The 7500-nt window shown below is 43.7% G+C and overlaps 1 non-coding gene across 1 annotated transcript in view; it reads right to left on the bottom strand.

The window, feature by feature from the left end:
- The window catches only part of LOC147068698 (small subunit ribosomal RNA), a 1944-nt gene extending 260 nt beyond the window's left edge, over positions 1-1684 (bottom strand). The window contains exon 1 of the ribosomal RNA XR_015071295.1: positions 1-1684. This exon is cut by the window's left edge and continues 260 nt beyond it. This is a non-coding gene — a ribosomal RNA (small subunit ribosomal RNA).
- Between the last annotated feature and the right edge of the window lie 5816 nt (positions 1685-7500).

The following is a 7500-nucleotide window of genomic DNA, read 5'->3' as shown; positions in this document are numbered from 1 at the left end:
CCCTATCACGAAGGGGTTTCATCGGGTTACCCGGGCCGTTAAGCCAAGGAGGACACGCTGATCCCTTCAGTGTAGCGCGCGTGCGGCCCAGGACATCTAAGGGCATCACAGACCTGCTATTGCTCAATCTCGTGCGGCTATATATACCGCCGGTCCCTCTAAGAAGATTTTCATTGTACGCCGGTAGTGAAGACCGCGACGCGCCCGCGCCTCCGACGCAGAACGCCAAAGGACACGGACGCGCGCGGACCCTCGTGATACCGGTTGTACGTCTATTTAATAGGCTAGAGTTACGTTCGTTACCGGAATTAACCTGACAAATCGCTCCACCAACTAAGAGCGGCCATGCACCACCACCCACCGAATCGAGAAAGAGCTGTTAATCCGTCAATCCTTCCAGTGTCCGGGCCTGGTGAGTTTTCCCGTGTTGAGTCGAATTAAGCCGCAGGCTCCACTCCTGGTGGTGCCCTTCCGTCAATTCCTTTAAGTTTCAGCTTTGCAACCATACTCCCCCCGGAGCCCGAAAGCTTTGGTTTCCCGGGAGCTGCCCACCGGGTTAAAATAATGAAACTTCGGCGGATCGCTGGCTGGCATCATTTATGGTTAGAACTACAGCGGTATCTAATCGCCTTCGAACCTCTAACTTTCGTTCTTGATTAATGAAAACACCTTTGGCAAATGCTTTCGCTTTAGTCCGTCTTGCGACGATCCAAGAATTTCACCTCTAACGTCGCAATACGAATGCCCCCAGTTGTCCCTATTAATCATTACCTCTGGTATCAGAAAGCCAACAAAACAGAACCGAGGTCCTATTCTATTATTCCATGCGTACAATATTCAGGCAAAACTTAGCCCGCTTTGAGCACTCTAATTTGTTCAAAGTAAACAGCCGCGACGGCCCGCCTCGGCGAACGGCCGACCTTGCGGCCGACCGACGCCGGATGGCGAAGGACGCACCGGCGAGAAGCCCCGCAGACGTGCCTGTCGTACCGCAGTCGGTAGACCGACACCGCAGGACACAATTTCAACTACGAGCTTTTTAACCGCAACAACTTTAGTATATGCTATTGGAGCTGGAATTACCGCGGCTGCTGGCACCAGACTTGCCCTCCAATGGATCCTCGTTAAAGGATTTAAAGTGTAATCATTCCGATCACGAGGCCTCGGACGAGTCCCGTATCGTTATTTTTCGTCACTACCTCCCCGTGCCGGGAGTGGGTAATTTGCGCGCCTGCTGCCTTCCGTGGATGTGGTAGCCGTTTCTCAGGCTCCCTCTCCGGAATCGAACCCTGATTCCCCGTTACCCGTGACAACCATGGTAGTCGCATAAACTACCATCGACAGTTGATAAGGCAGACATTTGAAAGATGCGTCGCCGGTGCTAGACCGTGCGATCAGCTCAAAGTTATCTAGAGTCATCTCGAAGAGCGACGGACGACGCGAGCGCCGACCGCCGATTGGTTTTTGATCTAATAAAAGCATTCCTCACGTTCCCGTTCAGAATTACGTTTGCATGTATTAGCTCTAGAATTGCCACAGTTATCCAAGTAACTGTGTACGATCTAAGGAACCAAAACTGATATATTGAGCCATTCGCGGTTTCACCTTAATTAGGCTCATACTGAGACTTGCATGGCTTAGTCTTTGAGACAAGCATATGATTACTGGCAGGATCAACCAGGGAGCTGCTCTGCGAGGCCGCGGGCGCGCGCGCACTGGGCGCGCCGACACCCGCGATCCACACGTCACACGCGAACGCGCACCGGAGTCACCCGGCGGGCGACGCTGGCTCTCTCTTTCGATTTTTAACGTGCCGACGCACGAGATACAACGGATTGTATGCATACATACGCACAGAGCACGAGATCGTGCTCCGCGTTTCTCAATTTCCCATCGTAAAACGTGCACACCGAAAACGCACGCCGTCGGCGCGGTAAACGGAGCGACGGAGGCTGAAACGCCGTCCGCCGTCACTCGACAGGATGATTCTGCTAGCGCGGAACTCCAGAGTGATGCGATCGCATAGGCCGCGGCGACGAAATATAATCGCACGCCGGGTGAGTGTCTCGTCTCGCAAATGTACCGCCGACGCGGCCGAATGGCCGCCGCAGTTTGCGAACGCCGTGAAGGAAGTCTTGTCAAAGACGACAACCCACTGCTATACGATGGATGAGGGGAGAGACCCAGACGACAACAACAACGAATACGGACACGGCAATGTTGGGTAGCGCAATAATCCGTCGCCATTATTTTATCGTACAGTTCTCTCCTGCGTACATTTTCCCTCACACATTATAGTGTAAACGCGGCGCACTACCGGCCGCGTAACCGAAATAACACTACAAAAGGCGAAGGTGACGATTCTCTTTAGGTTTAATCTTTCATTTGAAATTTCGAATTGCGAATTGCGAATATATATTTTGGTAATTTGGATAATTTTTTTTTTTTAATTTCAATTTTTTTTTTTTTTTTTTTTTTTTTCATCCATCATTATGAATGATATAAAACCATTGAAATAAATATCATTATGAGAACGTTATATTACGCTCGCCACCGAACGGTCGAGGGTGGGCTGAAATGCCGATACGACGCAAATATAGCTTGCCAGGCGGACGCGGTCTCGTACTTCGTCTCGTACGGTCTCGTCTCGGTCTCGTACTTCGTTCGCAAACCGTCAAGAGTGCCAAACAAAATGTAGCATAGCATTGATAAAGCGCCGCACTACCGACCGCGTGACCGAAATATCACTACAAAAGGCGAAATTGACGATTCTCTTTAGGTTTAATCTTTCATTTGAAATTTCAAATTGCGAATTGCGAATATATATTTTGGTAATTTGTTTGGTTAAATTTTTTTTTTTAAATTTCTAATTTTTTTTTCCATCATGATAAGATATGATGTATGAAAAAAAAAATTAGGTTATATTATGTTAGGTTAGGTTAGGTTAGGTTAGGTTAGGTTAGGTTAGTTTAGGTTAGATTAGGTTAGTTGAGGTTAGGTTAGTTTTTGTTTAGGTTAGGTTAGGTAAGGTTAGATTAGGTAAGGTTAGGTTAGGTTTAGCTTAGGTTAGGTTGTGTTAGGTAAGGTAAGGTTATGTTAGGTTATGTTAGGTTAGGTTAGGTGAGGTGAGGTTAGGTCAGGTTAGCGAAAGAACGTAGTCGACGAGAGCGCCGCTTTAAGCGAGCCATGGGCCCTCCTGGCTAGCTAAATCTGCGTCCCGCCGGCATCGTCTACTTGACATGCCGGAGGGACGCAGATTTAGCTAGCCAGGAGGGCCCATGTCTCGCTAAAAGCTGCGCTCTCGTCGACTACGTCCGTTCGCTGACCTGACCTAACCTCACCTCACCTAACCTAACCTAACATAACCTAACATAACCTTACCTAACCTAACACAACCTAACCTAAACTAAACCTAACCTAACCTTACCTAATCTAACCTTACCTAACCTTACCTAAACAAAAACTAACCTAACCTAACCTAAACAAAAACTAACCTAACCTAACTTAAACTAACCTAACCTAACCTAAACTAACCTAAACAAAAACTAACCTAACCTAAGCAAAAACTAACCTAAACAAAAACAAACCTAACCTAAACAAAAACTAACCTAACCTATCCTAAACAAAAACTAACCTAACCTAACCTAATCATACCTAACGTGACCTAACCTAACCTAAACTAACCAATTTTTTTTTTCATACATCATTTATTATTATGATGAATACCATAAAAAAATATCAATATCATATCGTTATAGGGCATAAACGTGATCAACGAGCGTGTCACTGATCATTTTAAATGCGCCCGATACGCCTCACCTGAAAGAATATTTCATTGTCTTCATTTCGACGTTCAACATAGGAATAGGTAAGTAAAGCGCGAGGGCGAGTTCTAGCGGTAAAATTTGATGTTAAAATAATTTTTCATCCAACATATATTATTATGATAGATATCATATACCGTTGACATGTCGATAACATAATATCGTCATAATACGCACGCCGCCGAACGCGGCGAGAGTCGGACGTGAAGTGCACGATGCACGACGATTAAGCTCGCCAGGCGGGCCACGTGTCGCGCTCTAAGCGGCCCTCTCGTGCGTCGTCGACGGCCGAAACGGCGATGTCTCGCTTTAAACGGCGCTCTCGTCGACGACGTTCGTTCGCAGACCTAACCTAACCTAAACTAACCTAACCTAACCCAAACACAAAAACTAACCTAACCTAACCTAACCTTACCTAACCTAACCTAAGCTAATTTAAATAAAAAAAAAAAAAATCTTTTTTTTTACATCCATCATATTATTAACATTATATATATATAACGAAGAATTAAAAAAAAAAAAAAAAAAAAAAAAAAATTAAAATAAACCTTACCTAACCTTACCTAACCTAACCTAAGCTAATTAAAATAAAAAAAAAAAAATCTTTTTTTTTACATCCATCATATTATATTATTATGAAATATCAATATTATATCGTCATAAGGCATGAACGTAATCGTAAGATAATTTCATTGTCTAGTTCTAGCGGTATAATTTGATGTTGAAATAATTTTTCATTTCTTTTCATTCATCATACATTATTATGATAGGTATAATATACCATTGACATAACGATAATATAATGTCGTTTAAATACGCACGAACCGGCGAGAGTGGGACGTGTGAAGTGCACGATGCCGGCGGGACTCAGATTTAGCTGGCCAGGCGGGCCCGTGTCACGCTTTAAGCGGCGCTCTCGTCCGTCGTCGACGGCCGAAGCAGCGACCTCGTCGTCGAAGGATGTCTCGCTTTAAACGGCGCTCTCGTCGACGACGTTCGTTCGCCAACTTAACCCAACCTAACCTTACATAAACCTAACCTGACCTAACCTAACCATATTATCGTCATAATACGCACGCCGCCGAACCGGCGAGAGTCGGACGTGAAGTGCACGATGCACGACGATTTAGCTCGCCAGGCGGGCCACGTGTCGCGCTCTCGTGCGTCGTCGATGCATGTCTCGCTTTAAGCCGCGGTCTCGTACTTCGTTCGCAAACCGTCAAGAGTGCCAAACAAAATGTAGCATAGTATTGATAAAGCGCCGTACTGTTAATAATGTAAATGAAATATGAACAATGTAATAGTGAAGTAATAACCCTCGTACGAAAAACCAAGGAATTCAATAAAAGCAGAAATAAAAAAAATTTAAATAAACCTCACCTAACCTTATCTAACCTAAACCCTATCTAATTTAAATTGAAAAAAAAAAAACATTTTTTTTTCATCCATCATACAATATTATGATAGATATCATATATCGATAACATATTATCGTCATAATACGCACGCCGCCGAACCGGCGAGAGGCGGACGTGAAGTGCACGATGCACGACGATTTAGCTCGCCAGGCGGGCCACGTGTCGCGCTCTCGTGCGTCGTCGATGCATGTCTCGCTTTAAGCCGCGGTCTCGTACTTCGTTCGCAAACCGTCAAGAGTGCCAAACAAAATGTAGCATAGTATTGATAAAGCGCCGTACTGTTAATAATGTAAATGAAATATGAACAATGTAATAGTGAAGTAATAACCCTCGTACGAAAAACCAAGGAATTCAATAAAAGCAGAAATAAAAAAAATTTAAATAAACCTCACCTAACCTTATCTAACCTAAACCCTATCTAATTTAAATTGAAAAAAAAAAAACATTTTTTTTTCATCCATCATACAATATTATGATAGATATCATATATCGATAACATATTATCGTCATAATACGCACGCCGCCGAACCGGCGAGAGGCGGACGTGAAGTGCACGATGCACGACGATTTAGCTCGCCAGGCGGGCCACGTGTCGCGCTCTCGTGCGTCGTCGATGCATGTCTCGCTTTAAGCCGCGGTCTCGTACTTCGTTCGCAAACCGTCAAGAGTGCCAAACAAAATGTAGCATAGTATTGATAAAGCGCCGTACTGTTAATAATGTAAATGAAATATGAACAATGTAATAGTGAAGTAATAACCCTCGTACGAAAAACCAAGGAATTCAATAAAAGCAGAAATAAAAAAAATTTAAATAAACCTCACCTAACCTTATCTAACCTAAACCCTATCTAATTTAAATTGAAAAAAAAAAAACATTTTTTTTTCATCCATCATACAATATTATGATAGATATCATATATCGATAACATATTATCGTCATAATACGCACGCCGCCGAACCGGCGAGAGGCGGACGTGAAGTGCACGATGCACGACGATTTAGCTCGCCAGGCGGGCCACGTGTCGCGCTCTCGTGCGTCGTCGATGCATGTCTCGCTTTAAGCCGCGGTCTCGTACTTCGTTCGCAAACCGTCAAGAGTGCCAAACAAAATGTAGCATAGTATTGATAAAGCGCCGTACTGTTAATAATGTAAATGAAATATGAACAATGTAATAGTGAAGTAATAACCCTCGTACGAAAAACCAAGGAATTCAATAAAAGCAGAAATAAAAAAAATTTAAATAAACCTCACCTAACCTTATCTAACCTAAACCCTATCTAATTTAAATTGAAAAAAAAAAAACATTTTTTTTTCATCCATCATACAATATTATGATAGATATCATATATCGATAACATATTATCGTCATAATACGCACGCCGCCGAACCGGCGAGAGGCGGACGTGAAGTGCACGATGCACGACGATTTAGCTCGCCAGGCGGGCCACGTGTCGCGCTCTCGTGCGTCGTCGATGCATGTCTCGCTTTAAGCCGCGGTCTCGTACTTCGTTCGCAAACCGTCAAGAGTGCCAAACAAAATGTAGCATAGTATTGATAAAGCGCCGTACTACCGACCGCGTGACCGAAATATCACTACAAAAGGCAAAATTGACGATTCTCTTTAGGTTTAATCTTTCATTTGAAATTTCGAATTGCGAATTGCGAATATATATTTTGGTAATTTGTTTGGTTAATTTTTTTTTTTTAAATTTCTAATTTTTTTTTCCATCATGATAAGATATGATGTATGAAAAAAAAAATTAGGTAATATTATGTTAGGTTAGGTTAGGTTAGGTTAGGTTAGGTTAGGTTAGGTTAGGTTAGGTTAGTTTAGGTTAGATTAGGTTAGTTTAGGTTAGGTTAGTTTTTGTTTAGGTTAGGTTAGGTAAGGTTAGATTAGGTAAGGTTAGGTTAGGTTAGGTTTAGTTTAGGTTAGGTTGTGTTAGGTAAGGTAAGGTTATGTTAGGTTATGTTAGGTTAGGTTAGGTGAGGTGAGGTTGGGTCAGGTTAGCGATCGAACGTAGTCGACGAGAGCGCCGCTTTAAGCGAGCCATGGGCCCTCCTGGCTAGCTAAATCTGCGTCCCGCCGGCATCGTCTACTTGACATGCCGGAGGGACGCAGATTTAGCTAGCCAGGAGGGCCCATGTCTCGCTAAAAGCTGCGCTCTCGTCGACTACGTCCGTTCGCTGACCTGACCTAACCTCACCTCACCTAACCTAACCTAACATAACCTAACATAACCTTACCTAACCTAAC

Source organism: Rhyacophila brunnea, unplaced genomic scaffold, assembly GCF_057557595.1.
Source record: "Rhyacophila brunnea isolate RB1 unplaced genomic scaffold, BYU_Rbru_1.0 scaffold_276, whole genome shotgun sequence".
Classification (NCBI taxonomy): domain Eukaryota; kingdom Metazoa; phylum Arthropoda; class Insecta; order Trichoptera; family Rhyacophilidae; genus Rhyacophila; species Rhyacophila brunnea.
The sequence above is the reverse complement of the archived record's forward strand: the minus strand, read 5'-3'. Positions and strand labels throughout refer to the sequence as shown.